This window comes from Hyla sarda, chromosome 1, assembly GCF_029499605.1.
Source record: "Hyla sarda isolate aHylSar1 chromosome 1, aHylSar1.hap1, whole genome shotgun sequence".
NCBI classification, from domain to species: domain Eukaryota; kingdom Metazoa; phylum Chordata; class Amphibia; order Anura; family Hylidae; genus Hyla; species Hyla sarda.
In genome coordinates this window covers 468,487,094-468,514,501 of record NC_079189.1, presented here as the reverse complement: position 1 = coordinate 468,514,501, position 27,408 = coordinate 468,487,094, and the positions used below count along the sequence as shown (strand labels likewise).

Below are 27,408 nucleotides of genomic sequence, written 5' to 3'. Positions count from 1 at the left end.
TTTATATATGTGTATGTGTTGTATATGAATTATTTATATGGACAGCATATATTATATGCACAGTAAATGCATTATTTATATGTTCAATGTTTGTTGACATTATTTATATGTACCGCATAAGGTACCCTGCAAGACTTGCGGTTTTAGAGATGCTCTGACCTAGTTGTCCATTCATTATAATTTGGTCCTTGTCCTAGTTATTCAGATCCTTACACTTGCTCATTTATTCTGCGTCCAACACATCAACTGCAAGGACTGACTTTTAACTTGCTGCTAATGTATCCCATACTGTGACCAGCAATCAATGTTATTCCCTTCACCAGTCAGTAGTTTTAACCCCTAGAGGATGCAGGGTGTACATTTACACCTTTGCCATCTGGTAAGTAGTGCAACAGGGTGCATATGGCAAGCATGAACTAGGAAGCGATCATGACATCTGTAGTGACACTGAAGGTTCGGGGGGGGGGGGTTATCCCTCCCCCGCTGCTGTGCAATTGTGGGGGACCAATAAGCTCAAGCGGCCGCCGGAGATCTCCTCACTTTTCTCTGGCATCAGGATCATGTTATAACATTCTGAAGAGTACATAGCAATCTAATGATTTTTATTAATAATCCCCTATAGAGACTTAAAAAGTTTTAAATGATTATAAAAAGTTTTCTATAAATATATTAAATGCAGCCCCCCCCCCCTGTAAAAATCTAAATCACGTCATTTTCACACAAAAAAAAATGTGAAAAAATGTAAGAATGTAATTTAAAAAAACTACATATTTGCTACTGTTGAGTGCATAAATGACGACTCCATTAAAATATGTTTATTAGCCTGCATGGCGAACAACAGATTTACTGCTTTTCGGTTATATCACATCACAACATTTTTTTAAAGTGATTTAAAAGGTTCCATCAAAACAAAAATAGTACAAATAAAAACTACATGAGCCCCCATATATATAAAATTAAGAAAGTTTTTGGGGAGTCAGAATAGGGCAATTTTAAACATATTAAACTTGTTAAAAAAAAGTTAGAGTTTTCTTAAAGCAGTACAATAATAGTAAATCATGTAGGCATTGGTATTATTTTATTTGTATTGATTCACAGAATGAAGAAAACATGGCAGTTTCACTGTAAAGTTTACATTGAAAAACAATACACTCCAAAGTTGCTAAGTCCAAACTTTAAAGTGGACTATTATTATATATGTTTTTCCATTTAAAAATGCCAAAAAGATAGCGGCCTTGACATAGCATGAAGCAGCCATAGGCTGAATGGGAACATACATGTCCTTTTGACTGCAGAATATAATAACATTTTTTATGTTTTTCTTATGGGAACAGAGAGAGACCCTATTTGTTTTCTTCTACTTGCAAGTATGAGGCTTTGTACTGAGCTTTTCACGGACAGCCGTACACTCAAATAGAGAGCACAAATATATATCATACTTAAAGGGGTTCTCCGATGCTTACACATCTTATCCCCTATCCAAAGGATAGGGGATAAGATGGCTGATCGTGGGAGTCCCGCCGCTGGGGACCCCCGGGATCATGTACGCGGCACCCCGTTTGTAATCAGTCCCCGGAGCGTGTTCGCTCCGGGTCTGATTACAGGCGACCACAGGGCCGGCGGCGTGTGACGTCACGCCTCCGCCCCTGTGTGACGTCACGCTCCGCCTCTCAATGCAAGCCTACGGGAGGGAGAGTGTAATCAGACCCGAAGCAAACACGCTCCGGGGACTGATTACAAACGGGGTACCGTGTGCACGATCCCGGGGGTCCCCAGCGGCGGAACTCCCGCGATCAGGCATCTTATCCCCTATCCTTTGGATAGGGAATAAGATGTGTAAGCACCGGAGAACCCCTTTAACTTGTGTTGTCATTATCTATTTATATCTAGTTTTCTTGCCAATTCTGTTTTACACGGCTTTGCAAAATGTTTATTCAGAATATTAATAACAATATGTGCATGTTTAGGATGTAATACTATGCTGTGCAGAATTAAAGTGGAACTTTTACTGGGCAACTCTTGGCCAAATTGACAAGCAATATAAAAAATATAATTTGTGATATACAGATGTAGCCAGTGCCATCTTAATCCATGATGCATTAAGATATTGTACAGCACTCTTGAAGTTGAAATAAATGATCCAAACACATTGCACAAACATAGTGTTAAATGAGTACTCCGGCCCTAAGAAATCTTAGCCCTATCCAAAGGATAGGGGATAAGATGGCCGATTGCGGGGGTCCCGCCGCCGGGAACCCCCGCTATCTCGCATGCAGCACCCACTATTGGGAGCTGCACGCAGCACTGCAACCTCGGAGTCTGCCGGGTCATGACTCCGCCCCCGTGTGACATCATGCACCGCCCCCACAATGCAAGCCTGTGGGACGTCGCAAGCAATCATGTCACGCCCCCTCCCATAGACTTGCATTGAGGGTGCGTGGTCGTGACGTCACGAGCGGGCCATGATGGTGACATCGCAAGCCTCTGCCCCGCATCGCCAGTTATCTGGCACGGAGCTAAGTTCGCTCCGTGAACCAGATGTCTGGGATGGTGCAGCCGAGATCGTGGAGGTCCCCAGCGGCGGGACCCCACGATCAGACATCTTATCCCCTATCCTTTGGATAGGGGATAAAATGTCTTAGGGCCGGAGTACCCCTTTAATTTACTTCTCAAATACTAGTACAAAGGGCATTTTATTAAAGTGTATTTGTCATTAGCAAAAACTTTCTTTTAATTTTTCATCGTTTCATTGATTCTGTCCTCAGTTTCACATTTTCACTAACAATTAATGGTCTATGTAAAAGTGTTATTATAAGACAGAAATGGCTCAATGTGCAAATGAGGATATTACGCTCATGAATCCTTTACATAACCCAGAGTACTGTGCATTATCGTGTTTACAATGTGTGGCTGATTTTTTGATAGCTAATAGCACATTCGCTACACAGTTCATTTTTAATATAAATTAATATATAAAGTATTTAACAGCACTACTATAAAAAAAATGTATCTCCATCACCGGTCTAATGATTTGATACCTACATAATCGTAAATGAAAGGAGAAAATAACTCTTTATTGAAATCTCCTATCTTTCCCATTTATTAATTGTTCAACTAATCCACATCTATGACTATTAGTAAAATCGCCATTTAGGAGCAAGAATGAGCGTCATTTTAAACATGTACGCCACTGTATTTACTACATGCAATATATGAAATCACCACATTTAGTAAAACTCCCCATTTGTCTTTTGTAGCACTATAAATTTTTAACTATGGAGCTACAGTCCACAGCATTAAATTTACAATTTTGTAAACTGCAGCTGTCACGTTATAGTTAAATGGGTTCTCCGCCCCTATACAGGTTATCCCCTATCCAAAGGATAGAGCATGATATGTCTGATCGCGGGGTCCGGCCATGGGGACTTCCGGTGATCTACGGGCCGATGCTGTGGTGTTACGTTCCCATAAGCCTTGGGCTTCCGTGATAGTGACATCACACTATGCACCCTCCATTCATGTCTATGGGAGGGGGCTCGTCAGCTAACTGTGGTCGCCAGTCATCCAGTACTGCACGGAGTTCACTCCATGCACTGTGGTGCCACGGCAGAGATCGCACGGTTCCCCAGTGGCCGGACCTCTTTAAAAACGATCAGTAGTGCTATAAAAAGTTGCAGTGTAGCCCTGGCCTAAACCATACACTTACCTCTATGAAGTTATCAGTGTATAATAAGCTAAAATATTAGAGAAATTTGTCTCACACCTATAGCACAATTCCGAAAGGTGAGGGCATCACCAACAATAATGTTCCCTTTTTCTCCTACCTGAATACTTTGGGAGGACCTACAAGATGTGATTTAGATACTAAAAGCATTTTCCAAATCATTATTTCTATACTCTTGCTATTTCTATAATCTTCCCTGCTGTCAGTCATAAGATGCAGGTGCCACCACCATTGGAATGGCAGGGGCAGGTGATTCACTTTAATGGGAGCCAAGCTACAATAACCACTACACAATGTACAGAGCGAATGCTTTCTGAGGCAAGTGAGGCCTGCAGATCTTTAGATGTTGTTGGGGATTTTTTTGTGACCTCTTGGATGAGTCTTCGTTGCACTCTTGGAGTAATTTTGGTAGGCCAGCTACTCCTGGATAAGAAGGTTAAAGGGGTACTCCACTGGCCAGTGTTCCAGCTGCGTTTGGAAAATATTGTTCTGAATGCGGTGCGCGCACTGTGGGGGTCGACTACACCCCTATGTGATGTCAGGCCATGCCCCCTAAATGCAAGTCTATGAGAGGGGGAGTGGCAGCTGCCACACCCCCTCCCATAGACTTACATTTAGAGCGCGTAGCCTGATGTCATGAGGGGCGTGACCGACCCCCACAGCGCGCACACCGTGTTCTGAACTAAATGTTCTGAACGCAGCCGGAACATTGGCCAGTGGAGTACTCATTAACCACTGTTCCAAATTTTCTCTCTCTATGTATTGTGGTAAAGTGTACCGGAAAGTGATGTATATTTCGCCTGGTTTCCTCACCCAGGCACTATAGAGGCCTAGCATAGTCTGCTAGGCCTCTTTTGTTTAAATTTCATGGGCTGGATTTCCTGGACTAGAGGACAGGTTGGATGTGGGAGTGCTCCAGTCCACACCCCTAGTCCGCTATGGATTTCCCTGTTTCAAGGAGTCCTCAGGTGAGGTTGGGTGGCTGCTGGTTGCTGGAGAGACAGAGGATAAATAGACAACTTTATTCTTTGGACATTTGTGTGAGTTTGCTTGGGGCCAGACATAAGGCCCACAGTAGGATAGTGAGGTATTCTGATGTTTAGTTAGAGCCGGACAGGCTTAGGATTTGTTTGCACTATGCTTTGTGCGTAAAATTAATTTAAATAAACATCCTCTTGGACGTTTGAAACATGTTGCCTGTGTGAATATTGTCATTGCCGACCCCACTGTGTGAGCAGTTCCCCACAATATATATATAATACTGTGATTCACTGGAGTCCCAAAGCTTTATAAATAGCTTTGTAACCCTTTCTAGACTGATAGAGTCAATAACTTTGTTTCTCATCTGTTCCTGATCTTTTGTTGGGGGCAAAAAAAAACCGAAGTAACCAGGAAAGGGGCAAATACTTTTTCACAGCACTGTTTGATATCTTTTATATGCTTTGATATCTCACAGATATATTTTAGATTTCCTTGGTGAAATCTGTAATCTTGAACAATAGGTTTCAAGGATAAAAGGTATAAACAGGCTTTATAGCAGCGCTTCCCTAACCGAGAGGTGCAGGAGGGGAAGCAATATTGATGGAAGTCTAACTGCAGCAATGCCTGGTTTAGCAACATAAAGTGCCCTATTTGAACTTATTGCTATGTTATACTAAGTTAAGAAGACATATTAAAGGATAAATTGGGGATTTTTTTTTTTACTTTAGTTTTCAACCACTGATGGCCCCAGCACTAAAGGTAAGAAACCATGTTCTATAAAATGCTCAAATCCCTTTGGTGCTGCTCAAAATTTTCCATTACCAGAAATCTAATACAACATAATACGCAATATGACACTGTCATCGATTGAATGGCCTTTTGATTTGTTGTGTAAGATTTCTAGTAACAGAAATCTTTGCACAGGGCCTAAGGGGTTTATCCATGCTATAGATCAGTGAACCAAGATCACAGACTGGTCTCCCATTTCTGTATGACATACAGGAGTATTCATTTTACTAGGTTTCCTTTATTAAGTGTAATGAACATAGAACACTTGGTAGAGATGTAAAGACTATTTTTGCTGTATCAGGGATAGGTCATAAAATCCTAATTATATTCATCACTGTGATTGAATGCTGTTATATAACATGACATTTCTGATGGGAATATGAAATCCACATTATATGTAGTACTTTGCCGATTATCTGCTACTAAAAACACAGCGGTGTACCAACTGGTTGTGAACCTGGCCCACGCATTGCTAAATCTATTTATCTGGCATGCTGACTGAGGCCGGGTGCATGTAGGCAAGCAGGCAGCCACCTGCAGTGTTCATTTTATCCAGCAGTTTGTATTCACGAGGGGTTAACACACCCACAGCCATGTAGTACATTACAGCACACACTGGCCCTGCCCCTCTTAGAAACGGCATAAAGCTGAGTGTATATAACCCTGACCCCTACTTTGCCCTCCACATTGGACTTTTGCTGAAAAGAGCTCGGTGCTCGGCCTGGATTTATGGGAAAGGTGGCTTCTCTATTTTTGGATTATTATACGTCTACAGCATATTACTGACTGGATTTGTGATTTGGATTGCGGAAAAAGTTAAGGGAAGATGGGTTAGCTATGAGGAGGTTATCTGGACGATTGGATTGTTAAAATCTTGGGAACTGAGACTGTATGAAGTGAGGGTGGATTGCAATCGAGCTATCTGTATAGAGGGGTCAACTAATGCTTAACATTTGACAGTGTGTTTGAAAGCTGTCAGTGTTGGGTGGGCATTGCCCTGTCTTAGATTTACTTATATCTGTAAAAGGTAAGAGGTCTCTAGAGCTCCTATTGGTGCTCCCTAGTGAGAGGGAGCCAGTGTGTGCCATGAGGTCAAATGATAGAGCGCAAGTAATGCAAATCAAATGCCAGGCTTTCCTAAGGAGGGGAAGCACTGATACAGCACCTACCTATGGGTGCAAAGGGCAAAAGGTAAGCTCCTATGAAAACAAAATGTTATGGTCTTTACAGACTACAACTTCTGCAATGGTTAAAACATATACTATGGTATAAGCATACAGTGGTGTAGGTCAGCCAAAGGTGCCAAAAGGTGTACATCACATGTTATACATTATTTACTGGATTGGATGCCGATAGTTGACTATGCTATTCCATACAGTTGACAAAAAAAGTTATATAGATGCTAAAAGGAACTGTTGGAATCCTTTATATAAATGGGACCGTATGGGCATATTTAGCATCAGCACCAAGAGTCTTCCCGATGCATACACCAAACGGATAACATCAAAATACAGACTTATATAACATAGGGTTGTCACCAAAAATAATAGCTCAGATTGACTCAATGATAAGGGCCATAAAACTTAACCTGTATTAAAATTATGGGTAAAAACAAACAATGCTATAACTAAATAAAAGCCACCTCATGAAAAAAAATGTGCCATAAGCCAAAAACACCAAATGGGCAATGTAAACATAACGGCCCTGATTTACGAGTGGACTGTAGGTTTCTTTGTGGGTTTTTAATTCCCTACAATTTTTTTCCACAATATTTACTAAGGTTTCCGTACATTTTGCACTTTCCCTAAATTTTTTTGTTTTGTTTTGTTTTGTTTTGTTGTTACACATTCTCTGATCTGTAGGGTTTTCCTGAAATCCACCACATTTTCCGTGGAAACCTTGTTGGGTTGGGAAATATGTTGGGTTTTGGTGAACATGTCAGTGACACGCCCCTTTTGTTGACCATGCCCCTTTTCCTGATTTGTTAGTAAAATGGAGAGTTAGTTGGGTTTTCTTTCAATTCTGGCGCAAATTCTGGCTCAGGCAGAATCTGGCCCACAACCCGACAAAACATGTCGTTTTTGCAATAGTCAATGAGGGCCAATGTAAGCAATGTAAGTGCTAGATTGTAGATATTCAACATCTTGTTATTGTCTACTGGGTTAGAATTTAGTTCTCATTTTGGAGCCCATTTTAGGATTATCTTTTAGACAACCCCAGAAATAAGCTCCATAATTATGGCCACAAATTTTTTTTTAGCATTTTTAGAGGTGTTTTTTCTAATTTCACATTTTACTATCTATATTATTGAATAAATCTTGCAGCAGTCAAACAAAACTTGCAGTATTCAATCTGACCACTAGGCTTTTATCTGAGCTTAGACTTCCTGTTTTGTCTGTGATTATAGGGAGGAAACTGCTGGAAAGTGATCTGAAATGTTAGTTGCTGGAAAATGACACCAATTGTGCAAGTTCTCCCACTTATAACGATGAGAGAGGTCTGCAATTTTCATCATAGGTGTACTATGAAAGACACCTGCAAACAAGCAAGATTTCAGGCTCTCACAGACCTGTAAACTGCTTATTTAAGAGTTTCCTCTGTCCTTCATTCGTTACCTGTATTGATGGCAACTGTTTGAACTTGTTATCAGTATAAAAGAAACCTGTCCACAACCTCAAATAGTCACACTCCTAACTCCACTATGGCCAAGACCAAAGAGCTGTCGAAGGACACCAGAAACAAAATTGTAGACCTGCACCAGGCTGGGAAGACTGAATCTGCAATAGGCAAGCAGCTTGGTGTGAAGAAATCAACTGTGGGAGCAATTATTAGAAAATGGAAGACATACAAAACCACTGATAATCTCCGTCAGTCTTGGGCTACACGCAAGATCTCACCTCATGGTGTCAAAATGATCACAAGAACGGTGAGCAAAAATCCCAGAACCACTCAGGGGGACCTAGTGAATGACCTGCAGGGAACTGGGACCAAAGTAACAAAGACTACAATCACTAGTGCCAGACGTGTCCCCCTGCTTAACCCCTTAATGACGCAGGGAGTAAATGTACGTCCTGGTGATGTGGTACTTAACGCACTAGGATGTACATTTTGCGTCCTGAGCATAACCGCGGGCATCAGAGCAATGCCGGCATCATGCGTGGCAGGTCCCGGCTGTGGATCGCAGCCAGAGACCCGCCGGTAATGGCGGACACCCGCGATCCAGCGGATGTCCGCCATTAACCCCTCAGATGCCGTGATCAATACAGATCAGGGCATCTGCAACATCGCGGTCACTTAACTGGATGATCTGCCACGGCGATCCGATCATCCTGCACAGCAGACGGAGGTCCCCTCACCTGGCTCCGCTGCCTTCCGGGAGTCTTCTGCTCTGATCTGCCTTCCCGCAGACCAAAGCAGAAGATGACCGATAACCCTGATCAGTGCTGTGTCCTATACATAGCACTGAACAGGATTAGCAATCGAATGGTTGCTATAAATAGTCCCCTATTGGGACTATAAGAGGGTAAAAATAAAAGTAAAAAAAGTAATAAAAAAAAGTTTTAAAAAAAAGTGAAAAACCCCCTCCCCCAATAAAAACGTAAATTGTCCCATTTTCCCTATTTTACCCCCAAAAAGTGTAAAATAATTAGTTTATGTACATATTTGGTATCGCCGCGTGCGTAAATACCCAAACTATTAAAATAAAATGTAAAAAATCCAAAATAGCTGCTTTTTTATAACATTTTATTCCAAAAAAAATTAATAAAAAATGTAATAAAAGTTTTTTATAAGTAAATATGGTATTAATAGAAAGTAAAGATCATGGCGCAAAAAATTAGCCCTCATACCACAGCTTATACGAAAAAATGAAAAAGTTATAGGTCTTCAAAATAGGGGGATTTTAAACGTATTGATTTTTTTTAAGCGCAACAGTAATAGAAAAGTGTATAATCATGGGTATCATTTTAATCGTATTGACCCAGAGAATAACAAATACATGTCATTTTTATCATAAATTGTACGGTGTGAAAACAAAACCTTCCAAAATTTGCAAAATTGCGGTTTTCTTTTTAATTTCCCCACACAAATAGTATTTTTTTGGTTGCACCATACTTTTTATGGAAAAGTGAGTGATGGCGTTACAAAGGACAACTGGTCGCGCAAAAAGCAAGCCCTTATACTAGTCTGTGGTTAAAAATATAAAAGAGTTATGATTTTTTGAAGGGGAGGAGGAAAAAACTAAAACGTAAAAATAAAATTGTCTTAGTCCTTAAGGTCCAAATGGGCTGAGTCCTTAAGGGGTTAAAGGGGTATTCATGGAATCAATAAACAAGCCTTTTTTCCTTAAAAGACAGCGCCCTCCTTGTCTCCACTTTGGGTGTGGTATTACAACTTGGCTCCATTCACTTCAATGGAGCTGAGCTGCAAACCACACCCAACCTAGAGACAAGGAGGGCGCTGTCTTTGAAAGAAAAAAGGCCTGTTTTTTTCTATTCCTGGAATACCCCTTTAAGCCAGTACATGTCCGGGCCCGTCTGAAGCTTGCTTGAGAGCATTTGGGTGACGCAGAAGAGGATTGGGAGAATGTCATATGGTCAGATGAAACCGAAGTAGAACTTTTTGGTAAAAACTCAACTCATCATGTTTGTAGGAGAAAAAGTGCTGAGTTGCATCCAAAGAACACCATACCTACTGTGAAGCATGGGTGTGGAAACATCATGCTTTTGGGCTATATCAGGATAACTGATCCTTATAAAGGAAAGCATGAATGGGGCCATGTATCATGAGATTTTGAGTGAAACCCTCCTTCCATCAGCAAGGGCATTGATGATGAAACGTGGCTGGGTCTTTCAGCATGACAATGATCCCAAACACAATGCCCGGGCAACGAAGGAGTGGCTTCGTAAGAAGCATTTCAAGGTCCTGGAGTGGCCTAGCAAGTCTCCAGATCTCAACCCCTTAGAAAACCTTTGGAGGGAGTTGAAAGTCTGTGTTGCCCAGCGTCATTGCCAACAAAGGGTATATAACAAAGTATTGAGATGAACTTTTGTTATTGACTGAATACTTATTTTCCACAATAATTTGCAAATAAATTCTTTAACAATCAGACGATGTGATTTCATTGTTTTTTTTTCTCTCATTATGTCTCTCAAAGTTGAGGTATGAAAATAATAGGTCTCTCTCATCTTTTTAAGTAGGAGAACTTGCACAATTGGTGGATGACTATATACTTTTTTACCCCACTGTAATAGAGAAGGCAATAGAAGATCAGCCTCCTTCCACCCTACAGAATAACCTCTAAAAAGATCACAGAGTAAACCCAGTATCTTTTCCTATGCATGTCAATGGGACAGCCCCTGCCCCTGTCCCTGTCTATTGTTGCCTATGTACATGGGGCTTGTACAAAAAAAATGAACTAAAAAAAATTACAAATCATAACAGGAACATTAGGGGAAAAAATCATGTTTCCGTATCTGACTCTGATTAGTAAAATAAAAAAATGCAATACAATCCCTTTAAGGCTGAGACTACGCTGAAACTTTTAACAGTTCTACTATTTGATTTTAACTATTGAAGTGCAGGGGCAGTCCACATCAGTGATTTTACTTTAAACTAGTTCATGTTAGAAGTGCGTAGTCAGCAGAGCTGCCTTGCGTCTGTAGAACATTGAGCACTGACAAAACGCATTCAAATTACAGCAGCAAAGCAGCAAAGCAGCCAAGATTTTCAAGCAGTTACGACTACTGCAGTTCTTCCTGGGTAATTCTACAGTAATAGCCATATGTTGGTATTAAGACATTTTGTTTCTAATTGGCTGCTGTATAATGTATAGGAGTTGTTAGCTGGTAGATCCAATTAACTAAAAAGGTGCTCACAGTCCTCAGCATATGCAAATGAATAGCTTTACCATCACTGCAGAAAAAGAAGCTTATTCGAATTGCTTAGCTGTATCTAATGTATCCAGACTGGTGTATTCCTCTTTCACTAATATGCTAGTTCATTTCAGCATAGTGTGTCACAAATAATCCCATCATTCATTTGCAGCCCTATTCTAATTCATACAACCAGGATTCATAAAGAGTTTTGCACAGAAATGAGAAATTGTACTTTAAGGGACATTAAATTAACTAATAAAATGCAAGAAAAAAAATATAAAAATATTCCATATATAGTAATTTCTTTAGTGTTTAAAACTGGTACTTGAAACCTAAAAAGAATAGAATGGAATAATAATAAGAAAATCAGAAGATAAATTTGTTTACACTGTTTGTTTTAATGTGCAGGGAATTCTGTAAACTACAAACAGTATCACTTGTTTATTTTATTTTTATATTTTTCTTTTAAAGCGCAATGGTCATGATCTCTGGGTGCTATAACTTACACACAGTCTTCGTACTGTGTGCAGATGGTGTGTACAGCATTGTTTTTACCTTCTTTTTGCAGGCTTTCATCACCCCAAGAAATGCGTTTGATCTCAGCCATACACAATCGGATAGGCATGGCGGGAGGTACACTATGCCCCGCCACCATGCCCTTCCCCTGTGTCAGCACTGGGACTGTTGTGTGATTGACACACAGGTCCCAGCACATGTGCCCCTCAGCTCAGCTAACTTGTGCGCCGCCGCTTGTTATCCAGGCAAGCTCGCCATGCCTATCTGACTGTGTGTGGCTGTGATCAAAAGCATTTTTGGGGGTGATGAAAGCCTGCAAAAATAAGGTAAAAACTATGCTGTACACACCATCTGCACACAGTACAAAGGCTGTGTGTAGGTTATAGCACCAGAGTTCATGACAGTTGCACTTTTAATGGTTTTAGGCTGGGGTAAACCAATTAAGATCATTTACTTAATTGCCTTGCTATTCCCACAGTGTCCAGTTTTATTGTCCAGCACTTTCTGGGCTCGGTCAGCCACTCAGTGGCTAAGGCAGAATATTGCTGCAGTCAGTGATTGGACGAGTGAGCATTTCTATAAGTAAAGTCCCAGAACAGGAAATGATATACAGCAAGATTGGACACTGTTGGAGCATCAGCAGGGGATCAGGGCAAGTGAGTACATTTTTTTCTTTATGGTTTTCTTACCATCCAAGTCAATTTAAATGAAACTTTACAGGCAACCCCTTTTTACCTAAATAGTCCCAAGACATACCTGTCAATATAATTATATATCCACACATCTATGAGCAGAACAGGGATCCCAAGACTTTCATTCACCAATTATGTGCTGCTATTGTCTCTTAAAATTCAGTTGAGAGGTGATACCTCCAATCTTTCTAGAATTGCTAAACACATCAATAGAGGGAGTGACACAAGCACTGCCACCTCTAAGCAGAATTACATAAATTGATACACAGCAATTAAAGGGGAACTCCAGTACATTACATCTCATGTCCTATCCACAGGATTGTGGGCTTTTACCGCTGGGACCCCATGCGATCTCCTGCCTGGCAACCTGGTTCTCCTCATGCATGCAGTGACATCTGCTTTGTGCTGAATTACTGTTGACCATCGCACAAAGCGGTGGTCAACTCCCCCCTCCATGTGTCTCTATGGGAGAGCCAGAGATGCATAAGCCCTGTATCTCTTCCATAGAGATGCATGGTGGGAGTGTCGACCACGGGCGCTCCAAGCAAGAGAAGGGCTGGTGTTCTGAAAACAAAACTTTAGGACACCGGTGTAGGAGATCAGACACTTATCCCCTATCCTGTGGATAGGGAATAAGATGTAATGTACCGGAGTTCCCCTTTAAGTAATAGATCCCCTGAAGCAATTATAACAAACCGGGTATATACGAATGTGTAACTCCTTACCATACATATATAAGTTCACCATGCAAAAATGTTATTGTAAAGGACAAAAAAGGAGGCACAATAGGAGAATGATTCCTTCCTACCTGTACTTGGTCTAATGTAGTGTGTACAGTTTGTGTACTATTCGCTATAATGTGTGCTCCGATATCTTCAAATGACAAATTAAGGTATATGGAGCAGTTAATATGGAACACTTTCTTGGATTTGACTAAATCAGAGATTATTCTTGCATCACTGAACATAGCAAACATTAAAGTGTACCTGTCATCAACAAAAACGTTTTATATAATGTAGATAATACCATTATATGTATTTTTGTAATATACAGTGGTTAAAAAATATGTAAATTTTTGTCCCTGAAGCTATTGCATGTGTGTCTCTATGAGGAGTCCAAATACAGGAAGTGAGGGTGAACAAGCAGGGCTCTGTACACTGAGGACAAGAAAGGCTCTGTACACTGAGGACAAGCAGGGCTCTATGCAGTGAGGCTCTATGACACGCTCCCGGCTCACACGTGAGTATAATTGACAAGCCAGGAATCTGCACAGAGCCCTGCTTGTCCTGCCCTCACTTCCTGTATTTGGACTTCTCATAGAGACATACATGCAATAGCTGCAGAGACCACCCAAAAATGTACACATTTTTTAACCAATGTATATTACAAATATACATATAATGGAATTATCTACATTATATAAAAAGTTTTTGTTGATGACAGGTACACTTTAAGAAGGGAGGTGTAAATCACAAATATTTCCTTATGACATTACACTGTACAGATAAAAGGACCATGAAGCTCCTATTTATTCTTGCTGTATGTTAAATATGGGTAACAGAAATAGAAGACAGATAGCACTAAATTGTGCGCCATAGCTATCGTAAGGGATATTCTGACATTTTGCACAGCAAGCTCACATACATATTAGAAAGGCTTTTTACATCGGGTATGTGAATAAGAAGGAAAATATTGTTTAGGAAACATGGAGACCAGCTGTGACTGTAATGCACAAAGTGGCACAAGACTGCCTGCTTCATTACCCTTCTCTTTGGAACCAGCAGTTCACCAAAATTGTTGTAAAAATGGTATTCCTCAAGCCTCTTTATGGCTCATTGTCTCCCAATGCTAAAGTAAAATAAAATAAAAACCTTTCAAATACAATCAATTGTCAAATGCATATGGTTTCCTAGCATTCAGAACCCAGAAATCCCCATGACACAAGTTTAGGAGCACAAATAATGGAGAGCAGAGAAGAAACAGTGGCCACTTGGGCAGCGTTAAGGTTCCCCCACTAAAGAGAGAGACATGGTCACAGAGGATAGGGTGGAGGGTCAGAAGGAGACAGGGGAACCTGGATAATAAGTCTAAAAGCACATTTGGGTTGGTTTATACACACTGTAAAAAGGTACAGAGCTTTTGAAGAAAAAAAAAAAACCTACATTTTGGAATGACCCCTTTCAGTAGCCATGTGAGGTTTCTTTTGCAATGCAAAAGGTGATTATTGTGTCTATAGACAACCCAAATATACTGTACATCTCCCAGGAAAGATTATGTTGATGTTTCCACCAGCTCAACACTAACCAAAATTAGTACGGGTTTAGCCAGAACATTCTGACTTGGAACTAAAAATATTTTCTTCTTAAGTAATTTGGACAACGCATGCTGATTTAATAGAGAGAACTACTATGCTTAGTGATTTAAAGGGGTACTCCCCTGGTCACTGGAAGTAAATGTTCCGAACGCTGTTTTCATGCTGCGGGGGTTGGCCATGCCCCTTGTAATGTGACAGTTACGCCTCTCAATGCAAGTCAATGGGAGGGGCATGATGGCCGTCACGCCCCCTCCCATAGACTTGCATTGATGAGGCGTAGCCGTGATGTCACGAGGGGTGTGGCCAACCCCCATAGCATGAAAACAGTGTTCAGAACATTTACTTCCGGACGTTGGCAAGTGGAGTACCCCTTTAATGGAGAGAACTGCTAAGACTCCTGTATTTATATGCTAATAACTGTAAAATAGAAAGATAAATAATGTTGATTCATGAGAACCAGAACCTATTAGCTTATTAACAGATTATTGTAATTTGCTGTAAATAACAGTGGTCAGATGCCTACTGATATAAATGTTATCCCTTTACTGACAGATAAGGGATGTATGGTAACGGTCACACATGGGTAAAATGTGCTGCAGGAAATCCCCTGTAGATACTTTTATGAGCATCTGTCACCTAAAATTAGCTGTAGAAATAAGCTTTGACCGCATTGGTCAATGTTACAGTCACTGGAGGCAGAGAGCTTTTTTAAGTGACTGACATTGGCATGCTGGGACCAGCCTCAGACCTTGCTGCACACAAAGGGTTGTGGATGGATAGCCCTGAGAGTCAAGAAAAGTCAGTGGCATCTGGGAGAGAGGTGTATGCGCACAGCCGATTTACGGTGACAGATGCGAGTAGCAAAATCCACAGCGGTTTTCTCGCAGCGTGAAATACACTGCAGATGCGGTATGTATGACCCTACCCTTAAAGTAGAGATATAGCAACAGTAGTCTTCCAGCTCACCGTGTATCCTGCCCGCAGCATGGACCGTGCTATGGCAAGCACCAAACTAAGCAAAAGAAAATAGGGATGTCCAGCGTGGGTAATGTGCAAAAAATCTTTGTCTTTATTATTTAAAAGCCAGCATTACAGGAAGAAAAGTGATGCATTACAAGTGCCAATCTGCACCCTTAATCATACATGTATGATTTTTTGCACATAACCCCCGCGCTGGACATCCCTATTTTCTTTTACCCTTAAAGTAGTTGCTTTAAAGTAGTTAGTTGCAGATACTAATGCTTCTTTTTTTTTATTTCATTGTCAGTACATTATTATGGTGGCAGCCATTTTTAGATATCTTCTTTAAAACAAGCCCCATGGACATAGACACAATAGTCTGGACCAGACCCTATTCATTTGTATTGGAGAGGTTTCTAGGCGGGATCTGTGACCTGTGCAAAAGTAATTTCTCAGGGAGAGGGGAGGGAAGACTGAGCTCTGAACATTTGTCATTGTGTTATCTGTGATGTGACCTTTCATTGTACTCCTGTTTGTGATAAGAAGGACACTGTTGGAAAGGGATCTGTACAAAAAGCTTATTATAAAGCTTAGTGGCCAGAGTGGAAACTGCAAGATTTTAGAATTATTTTATGATCTAGATGAAAGGACATTTTCTTATGACACATTCCATTTAAAGGGGTACTCCGCCCCTAGACATGATCACGGGGGTCCCGCTGCTGAAAGCCTATAGGAGGGGGTGTGGCAGCTGCATTGAGGTGGCGGGGTGTGACATCACGAGGGGCAGAGCCGTGACATCACGATACCCCGGCCTCTGTATCGTCCGTCATCAGCCACTGAACGATCTTCGCTCCGTGCATCTCATAAATGGGGGTGCTGCAGGAGAGATCGTGGGGGTCTACAGCGGCAGGACCCCCGCGATCAGCCATCTCATGCCCTATTCTTTGGATAGGAGATAAGATGTCTAGGGGTGGAGTACCCCTTTAAGCTTGGAAACACATTTTTGTTACCATTTTATGGTTTTAAAACTACAATAAATAATATAACACAAAAAAAACAAGAGGGCATGTCAATCTTTCCTTTGTTCATTTTTATAGCTCCACTCCTGACTTTGGCACAAAAGCTGAATTGAAAACCAAAGCTGTACCAAAGCTGCATGTGCAATTCCAGCCTCAGGAAATGTATATTTATGGTGCAGAATGGCAATCTGCCCCTTAATGATATCAGCATTACAAAAAGGACAGAAGAGAAATGTTTGCTTTGTCATTACATTTAAATTTATATTGCTATAGCATTATGTTATGTGCCTTATTATAAACTATACTATGATATGTCACTATGAAAAATAAAGTATGGTCGGAAATGTAAGAGCGGAATGTATGTTTGTAGCTGTGGCTCCTTCATTAACAGTGATAAGTAGAAATGGTTTCACATTGTAATAGGAATGTACTGAAGTACATATCAAAGCCACGGCAGCAGCTTGTCTTACAGATACCAATCAATATGACAGACAGACCCGTGCCACAGTGCAGAAAATACTGAGGAATTGCCCAATGTACACAATCCTCAATTACAAACCAATCCAAAACATTTAAAGCAAAGGCATTTGTTTAAATTTAATGTTGCTTAGAACATGAAACTCTGGAAATTGCTTAGAACATGAAACACTAAGTTAAGTGATCAATTTACATTGTAACATGACAGTGTTTGATTTTTCTTGCATCTCTTCCATGGTGTTCTCCTAATCACAGCGCCTTTCTTAGAATTTTACTTAGATCTCATAGGGGTTTTCTGGTGCAAAAGATCTTATCCCCTATCCACAGGAATGGTGGCTAAGTATCTGATCGTGGGGGGCCCAGCTGTTGGATTCTCAGTGAGAAGGTGTGCCAAGGCCCCGTTCTGAAGATCGCAGGGGGTTCTAGCCATCGGAGAATTTCTCCATTGTGTATACAATAGTTTTTTTTATTGAAACCTAAGTATCACCAAGCCTAATAAGAATTCAGTTCTTATATAAGAGTCTGGGTGCTTGTATTTCCAAAATGTCTTGCATCATGAATGTGTGAAGTCTTGTACAAGTATTCCCAGTGTTAGTGTGAATCCCCTTAAGACCAAACATACTCAGGGCACAGTTAAATTGGGAAAAAAAACTATACTTACCCTCCTCTTGCTCCCCAGCCTCTACCACTGTCTTGGTCCACCTCCTTGTATTGGTGTTATCCCCAGGACTATCCCACTCAGTCAACCAGTGGCTGAGGCGGGACACTGCTGCTGCTGAGTGGGAAGATCCCTGTGCCAACACTAACACAAGAAAACACAGCTCAGTGGGGACAGCAGCAACAACAGGAAGGAAAGGTGGAGGCAGTATAGGTTTTCTTTTTTATAACTAACACAGTTCAGCTACATTCACATCATGATTTTCCATACTGTTTTAAATCAGTTTTGGAAAATGTATCCCTCAAAAAGTGACAGAACGGTTTTATAAACGACACAGACAAAACTGTGCACAAAACCACACGTGCCGGAGCTTTGAGATTTAAAGGGCCAGTCATTAACCCCTTAATGACCAAGGACATATATTTACGTCCTTGGCCGGCTTCCGCAATATAACGCAGGGTAACGCGGTGACCCGGGGCTAATAGCGCGCGGCAGCGATCAAGGTGCTGCGTGAAAGTAAAAGCTTCCCGGCTGCTCAGTGGGGCTGATCGGGACCACCGCAGTGAAAATGCGGTGTCCCGATCAGCTAGGAAGTGAGCGGAGGCCCTCTTACCTTCCTCCGATGCGTCCCTTCGGCGATTGATTGCTCCAAGCCTGAGATGCAGGCTTGAGCAATCGACCGCCGATTAAACTGATCAATGCAAAGCTATGGCTTTGCAGTGAACAGTGTAAAAGATCAGTATATGCAGTGTTATAGCCCCCTATGGGAGCTATAACACTGCAAAAAAAAGTGAAAAAAAAAGTTAATAAATGTCATTTAACCCTTTCCCTAATAAAAGTCCAAATCACCCCCCTTTTCACCTAAAAAAAAAATATATGTAAATAAAAATAAATATAAACATATGTTGTATTGCCGTGTGCGTAAATGTCCGGACTATAAAAATATATTATTAATTAAACTGCACGGTCAATGGCGTACGCGCAAAAAAAATCCAAAGTCCAAGTTAGCTTATTTTTGGTCACTTTTTATATCATAAAAAAATGAATAAAAAGCGATCAAAAAGTCCGATCAATGCAAAAATGGTACCGTTAAAAACTTCAGAACACGGCACAAAAAATGAGCCCTTATACCGCCCCATATGCAGTAAAATAAAAAAGTTATAGGGGTCAGAAGATAATTTTAAACGTTTACATTTTCCTGCATGTAGTTTAGATTTTTTCCAGAAGTACGACAAAATCAAACCTATATAAGTAGGTTATTATTTTAATCATATGGACCTACAGAATAAAGATAAGGTGTCATTTTTACTGAAAAATGTACTGCGTAGAAACGGAAGCCCCCAAAAGCTACAAAATTGCGTTTTTTCTTCAATTTTGTCGCACAATGTTTTTTTTCTTTCAGTATTGCCATAGATTTTTGGCTAAAATCACTGATGTCACTGCAAAGTAGAATTGGTGGCGCAAAATATAAGCCATCATATGGATTTTTAGGTGCAAAATTTAAAGGGTTATGATTTTTAAAAGGTGAGGAGGAAAAAACGAAAGTGCAAAAATGGGAAAACCTGTGGTCCTTAATTCACCTGTGGCTCATTGATAAATTCCTCCACCCTCCTCACTTCCCTGCTGCATTTTTTTTGCCTTGTGCCTAAGAGAAAGCATTCCTGAGAGTTGCCTTGCCGTGTATCTGATCCTTTGCTCTGTGACTTGAACTTGCTCCTCTGCCGCCTGCCTATTGACCTCCTGCTACATCCTGACTATGCTCCTGTGCCGCCTGCCTTGACCTTCTGCTAGCCTGAATATGAGCTGCCTTATCCCTGCAGTGCCTATGCCGCATCTCCTCAGCCGCCTATGTGGTCGAGCCGTGCCAGGGGTAGCGACCTGGGTGCCGCCTGCCTCAGCAAGTCCATCCCGCTTTGAGACAGGCTCTGGTGAAAACCAGCAGCACCTTAGACTCCGCTCCCTGGTACGTTCTGAGTCATCTGCCACACAGGTCCAGCGGATCCACATCCACCGGAGTTCCTGTCTTCTGAAACGTGAGTGTTACATGCATTATTAGGATCTACTCTGATTTTATTACGTTTTGAAAGATCTAAAATTCAAAGAAACATACCAGGGCTATTACAAAGTAACCGTTACGCAGCAAACATTACACAAAAAATTCCAACTTACAGAAAGCTCTCAAGAAAAGAAAAAAAAATACCCGATGTACCTTAACTGTCCTTGCACTCACTATATGCTTTTTATGCCTCTATGATCTAGATCTAAAAGAAATCCGCACACCCACCCAGAAAGAGAGAGACGATTCTTAAAGGGGTATTCCAGGAAAATAATTTTTTTATATATCAACTGGCTCCAGAAAGTTAAACAGATTTGTAAATTACTTCTATTAAAAAATCTTAATCCTTTCAATAATTATCAGCTGCTGAAGTTGAGTTGTTGTTTTCTGTCTGGCAACAGTGCTCTCTGATGACATGTCTGCTTGTCTCAGGAACTGCACAGAGTAGAAGAGGTTTGCTATGGGGATTTGCTTCTAAACTGGGCGGTTCCCGAGACATGTGTCATCAGAGAGCACTTAGACAGAAAAGAACAACTCAATGTCAGCAGCTCATAAGTACTGAAAGGATTACGATTTTTTAATAGAAGTAATTTACAAATCTGTTTAACTTTCTGGAGCCATTTGATATATAAAAAAAATTGTTTTTTCCTGGATAACCCCTTTAACAAGAAACTGAGTACTACACACACAAGGATGGAGTTACAAGGTTTCTGCTAATGAGCAACGCCTATGGGGGGGGAGAAAACAGTACATCCTGAATAAAGGACCACAAAGAGAACAGTGTATATGCCATAGAAGGACAGTTACTGACATTCAATGTGACCATTGTAGCGGTCAATGCATAAAGTTATTGGTAAACATTTAAAGAGGTTTCCTACAGATCTGTAAGAGTATAGCACTAGACAGACCCGATGTGTCTGACCACAACCCCCAAATCTGATCAAATTCAATAATGCACTTACATTTTCAGTATACCACTCTCTCTAGTTTAATAATAGTGTACAATCTAGATCAAAATTACTAAAGCATAGGAGAAACAGGGTCACTGGCCAGCATCTATCATTGTAGTGTAAGTGAAGCATTTATCATTGTGGGTGTAAGTGAAGCATTTTTCTACACCTTTTTTTGTGTGTGCTGGTAATGTGTAAAAGCACCAAATTTATTATATGGTCACAGAGCATTTGATAAATTTTGTGCAGGTCACATTTTCTAAAATTTCTCTCTTCATATGCACCAAAAAGCTAAGCTAAGACTTTTCAGTGGCTCTGCGCCTTTTTTGCGCCTTTTCCCAAAAAAGGCGCTGTTCATAAAACTCTTCCATATCATGTGTATTGCCAAAATCTGTGGATTGCAACTTTGTAGAAACAAAAAACAGTCTAAAGACAATGATAAATGTCGGCCCCTGTTTCCAGTGCAAAGCAATGGTTTTGCGTGCCTGGTATAAGATCCACTGAAAGCCTAGAGAAGTGAACTCATCACACTGTATAAGTTATTATTATTTTTTGCTGGACACAACAGAGAAGACTACAAAACTATTCTAGAAAGTGAAGAAACCAGCCAAAGGTAACTACAAAATGCAGTGTGAACCCATCCTTCCATGAAATTATCAAAACATGAGGCCAATCCAGTTTTACATAATGCTTAAAGGGGTATTGCAGCCAAAGACATCTTATCCCTGATCATGGGGGGGGCCCGCCACTGGGGACCCCTGCGATCTTTGTGCTCCAGTCTCGGAAACATCTGTGTTTCTGGGACTGGAGACGTAACATCACGCCACGTCCCCTTGGGAAATCACGCCATGCCCTCTCCATTCATACCCCCGCTCCCCTCAATCAGACATCTTATCTTATTAAGATGACTTTGGTCGGAATACCCCTTTAATTATTTAGAATTTTCCTTTTTTAATATTCACAAGATTTCATATGTTAAAGACAAAGAAAATAGTTAACCCAAGACTGAAGATGTTACTCTATTTCAGAGAGGTGTTAGTGTCCATTAACCCCTTAAGGACACATGACGTACTAAAACGTCATGTGTCCGCACCCGATCTATAACGCGGGGCCACGGCGTGGCCCCGCGTCATAGCGGGTTGGGCCCGGCCTCTAACAACGGCCGGGACCCGTGGCTAATAGTGCGGCATTGATCGCGGTGCCGCGCGCTATTAACCCTTTAGACGCGGCATTCAAATTTGAATGCCACGTCTAAAGTGAAAGTATGCCGATTAGCTCAGTGGGCTGTTTGGGATAGCCGCGGCGAAATTGCGGCATCCCGAACAGCTTACAGGACAGCAGGAGGGTCCCTACCTGCCTCCTCGCTGTCCGATCGCCGAATGACTGCTCAGTGGCTGAGATCCAGGCATGAGCAGTCAAGCGGCAGAATCATCGATCACTGTTTTCTTATGAGAAACCAGTGATCAATATAAAAGATCAGTGTGTGCAGTGTTATAGGTCCCTATGGGAGCTATAACACTGCAAAAAAAAAGTGGGACAAAAAAGTGAATAAAGATCATTTAACCCCTCCCCTATTAAAAGTTTGAATCGCCCCCTTTTCCCATTAAAAAAAAAAAAACAGTGTAAATAAAAATAAACATATGTGGTATCGCCGCGTGCGGAAATGTCCGAATTATAAAAATATATAGTTAATTAAACCGCACGGTCAATGGCATACGCGCAAACAAATCAATCAATAAGTCCTATCAATGCAAAAATGGTACCGTTAAAAACTTCAGATTACGGCGCAAAAAATGAGCCCCAATACCGCCCCATAAGCGGAAAAATAAAAAAGTTATAGGGGTCAGAAATGACAACTTTAAATGTATTAATTTTCCTGCATGAAGTTATGATTTTTTTCCAGAATTACGACAAAATAAAAACTATATAAGTAGGGTATCATTTTAATTGTATGGACCTACAGAATAAAGATAAGGTGTCATTTTTACCGAAAAATTTACTACGTAGAAACGGAAGCCCCCAAAAATTACAAAACAGCGGGGGTTTTTCAATTTTGTCTCACAATGATTTTTTTCCATTTCACCGTAGATTTTTTGGCAAAATGACTGATGTCATTACAAAGTAGAATTGGTGGCGCAAAAAATAAGCAATCATATGGATTTTTAAGTGCAAAATTTAAAGAGTTACCGTATATACTCGAGTATAAGCCGACCCGAGTATAAGCCGAGACCCCTAATTTCAACCCAAAATCCCAGGAAAAGTTATTGACTCGAGTATAAGCCTAGGGTGGGAAATACCTCATCCCCCCCTGTCATCATCCAGACCCGTCATTAACATCCTCATCATCCCCTTGTCATCATCCCACACATCCCCCCTTCATCATCCCCTTGTCATCATCCCACACATCCCCTTATCCCACACATCCCCCCTTCATCATCCCCTTGTCATCATCCCACACATCCCCCCTTCATCATCCCCTTGTCATCATCCCACACATCCCCTTATCATCCCACACATCCCCCCTTCATCATCCCCTTGTAATCATCCCACACCCCCCCCCTTCATCATCCCCACCCCCCTTCATCATCCCCACACCCCCCCCCCCCCCCTTCATCATCCTCTTCTCATCATTCGCCCTCAGTGGTCTTCAACCTGCGGACCTCCAGAGGTTTCAAAACTACAACTCCCAGCAAGCCCGGGCAGCCATCGGCTGTCCGGGCTTGCTGGGAGTTGTAGTTTTGAAACCTCCGGAGGTCCGCAGGTTGAAGACCACTGCGGCCTTCAACCTGCGGACCTCCAGAGGTTTCAAAACTACAACTCCCAGCAAGCCCGGGCAGCCATCGGCTGTCCGGGCTTGCTGGGAGTTGTAGTTTTGAAACCTCCGGAGGTCCGCAGGTTGAAGACCACTGCGGCCTTCAACATCATCCAGCCCCCTCTCACCCCCTTTAGTTCTGAGTACTCACCTCCGCTCGGCGCTGGTCCGGTCCTGCAGGGCTGTCCGGTGAGGAGGTGGTCCGGTAAGGAGGTGGTCCGGTGAGGAGGTGGTCCGGGCTGCTATCTTCACCGGGGGCGCCTCTTCTCCGCGCTTCCGGCCCGGAATAGAGCCGTTGCCTTAACAACGACGTATCTGCGTCGTTGTCAAGGCAACGTGACTATTCTGAGGCCGGGCCCGAAGCGCTTAGAAGAGGCCTCCCCGGTGAAGATAGCAGCCCGGACCACCTCCTCACCGGACCACCTCCTTACCGGACCACCTCCTCACCGGACAGCCCTGCAGGACCGGACCAGCGCCGAGCGGAGGTGAGTACTCAGAACTAAAGGGGGTGAGAGGGGGCTGGATGATGTTGAAGGCCGCAGTGGTCTTCAACCTGCGGACCTCCGGAGGTTTCAAAACTACAACTCCCAGCAAGCCCGGACAGCCGATGGCTGCCCGGGCTTGCTGGGAGTTGTAGTTTTGAAACCTCTGGAGGTCCGCAGGTTGAAGACCACTGCGGGTGGGGGAGTTCACTCGAGTATAAGCCGAGGGGGGTGTTTTCAGCACGAAAAATCGTGCTGAAAAACTCGGCCTATACTCGAGTATATACGGTATGATTTTTTAAAGGCAAGGAGCAAAAAACGAAAATGAAAAAACGGAAAAAAACCCGGTCCTTAAGGGGTTAATGCTTTTAGTATATAAACTAAAGTAGGATCAATGGGGAGATTTATGAAAATCTGTCCAGAGGAAAAGTTGATGAGTTGCCCATAGCAACCAATCAGATCACTTCTTTCATTTTTGAAAAGGCCTCTGAAAAAAGAAAGAAGCGATCTGATTGGTTGCTATGGGCAACTCAGCAACATTTCCTCTGGACAGGTTTTAATAAATCTCCCCCAATGTTTGCATACACAAGGCCCAATGTGTTTACCCTGTGTTGATGGTAATAGGTTTGTCATACTGTTTTTCTACTGGTAACTCTGTTAATTAAATAAACATAATTACATTTACCGTATATAATTATAAAATGCTGACACTCTCTTTCCGTGCAGGTATTCACCCCATAGCAAATCACATTGTGGAAATTAGAGCTACATAGGCTATTTATTACATTTCTGACACAAAATCATTGGCAAAAGGCCTTTCTGCTTGGTAACAAAGGTAGACACAACTTGTGTCTGTATCACGATAGTCCTTGTGCTATACAATTTTAGCTACTGTATTAACTACTACACAACACAGTGTATATGCAAATGAATACACAACCATTTAATACACAGTTATGCCATGTCCATAAGGGCAGGAGGTATTCCTTCTCTGCAGCCCTCTGCTCTGGCTCCTAAATGTGGGTTCTAACCAGGGATCACCAACTAGGACGTTCATATATGTTAATGGTGCATATAGAATTAAGTTATTCGAACGTTAAAATTCCTTTACGCCTCTTCAGTGCTGGTCTCAACTTCAGTTAGATATACAGTACTAAAAAATTGATTTTTGTATGAAATTGATCTGATCCGATGTCTAACATCTGATTGCACAGGGAAACATATAGCAACCTGAGCTGCTATTCACACCATTTTATAGGTAACAATATATAGTCATGAGAGGACTCATTTTCTTTCATAGGAGAATGTTCTTGGCATGCTCTGTGACTTGAGCAGAGGTCAGTGTACAGGACAGGGGAGAGGGAGACCTGTTACTACACCTGTTGTGGATCCTGTGTTATATATATATATATATATATATATATATATATATATATATATATATATATATATATATACTGGTGTCACCTTTTATCATCATCCTGCCTGTTAACAGCAAGTGTCATGTCAGGATGTTGTTATTGGTAGCTTAGTGGCCTGATTGAAAACTGTAAGATATCAAGAGTGGTAATGAAGTGAAAATGAGAAAGAAAGAAATTAGCACTTATAAATACATTTAACCTAATCTAATCTAAACAATAGATCATTTTGTGATGACATGTGCCCTTTAAAAGTCAACTCTGTCACGCCCCCTCCCATAGGCTTGCATTGAGGGGGCGGAGCGTGATGATACTCCGGCCCCATGATAGTGATTCATCAGACCCTGAGTGATGTTCGCTCTGGAGGCTCATGATAGCGGGGTACTGCTTTACTCCTTAGCCTGTTTTGACCTTAAAGAGGTACTCCGGCCCTAAGACATCTTATCCCCTACCAAAGGATAGGGGTTAAGATGCCTGATTGTGGGGGACCTGCCGCTGGGGACCCCTGCAATCTTTCATGCAGCACCCCGCTATCATCAGCCTCCAGAATGAACATCGCTCCGGGTCTGCTGAATCACGATCACGGGGGCGGAGTGTCGTGACGTCATGGCTCCACACCCGTGTGATGTCACGCTCCGCCCCCTCAATGCAAGCCTATGGGAGGGGGCATGACAGCCACCACACCCCCTCCCATAGGGACCCCCACGATCAGGCATCTTAACCCCTATCCTTTGGATAGGGGATAAGACATCTTAGGGCAGGAGTACCCCTTTAAGGTCAAAACAGGCTAAGGAGTAAAGGGGTTAATGATTCTCTGAAGCCATTTCTAAAGTTTTCCTACCTGTCTTAGTGGAGCATGGCTTTTGGGATAATGAAAAAACATGAAGGGTAGAAAGGTAGAAAGGTAGGCTTTTATCTCACACCATTTAGCATTGTATATTTACCTTGTGCATCAATAAACTTCCTGACATCTATGTTAACCACATTTATAGGCCCCCAACAGAGAGCTGTGGGGGGTGGGGTATATGTTGGGCATCTGTTTATTTTTGGTTCTATTAAGTGCGGATGTGTCCAGTAAACGTATACATTTTTTGCAATAGTAGCCTATTGGTAATAAATGTCAACATATGGCATCTGTCAGAGGCATCTGCTGAACAACTATCTCAGGAGATTTTCCCAGCAAATATGTTTAATGGAAGCCATTTAATGCAGTATGAAAAAAGTCTAAGGAACACATATGTAAATACTATGATAGCAACAAAGAGTGAAAAAAAGATAGAGTAAAGTAAAAAGCCATATGCAGCAACTACTTCTGAAATGTTATCTTTTTTTTTTTTTGTTTAGTTTTTTTGAATACTTGCCAATTTTAGCAATAACACCCTAATTGCTAAATAGCTAAAACTTACAAGCAGAACAACAACAACAATAAAAAATATGGGGGGGGGGAGGTAACAGCCGCATCTCAGAAGCAGTTAACAAATACAACCAACCGTTATGCATACAGACATTACATACCAAATACACGTAACCAAACTTATTTCCAGCCATACCCATCCAGCCCCATATAGACAAAAAAAGAAGTAAAATGTAACCAAACTGCCCTGTTAGCATATAAAGAATATATTGTTATACATAAATTGCAAAACCTTGAGGGCATTAATATGTTGTAGTTATAAATGAAATA

At 41.6% G+C, this 27,408-nt stretch overlaps 1 protein-coding gene across 3 annotated transcripts in view; it reads right to left on the bottom strand.

Annotated features, from left to right (window-relative positions):
- The window catches only part of RPH3A (rabphilin 3A), a 289,809-nt gene that overhangs the window by 206,678 nt on the left and 55,723 nt on the right, over window positions 1-27,408 (bottom strand). The window lies entirely within an intron of this gene.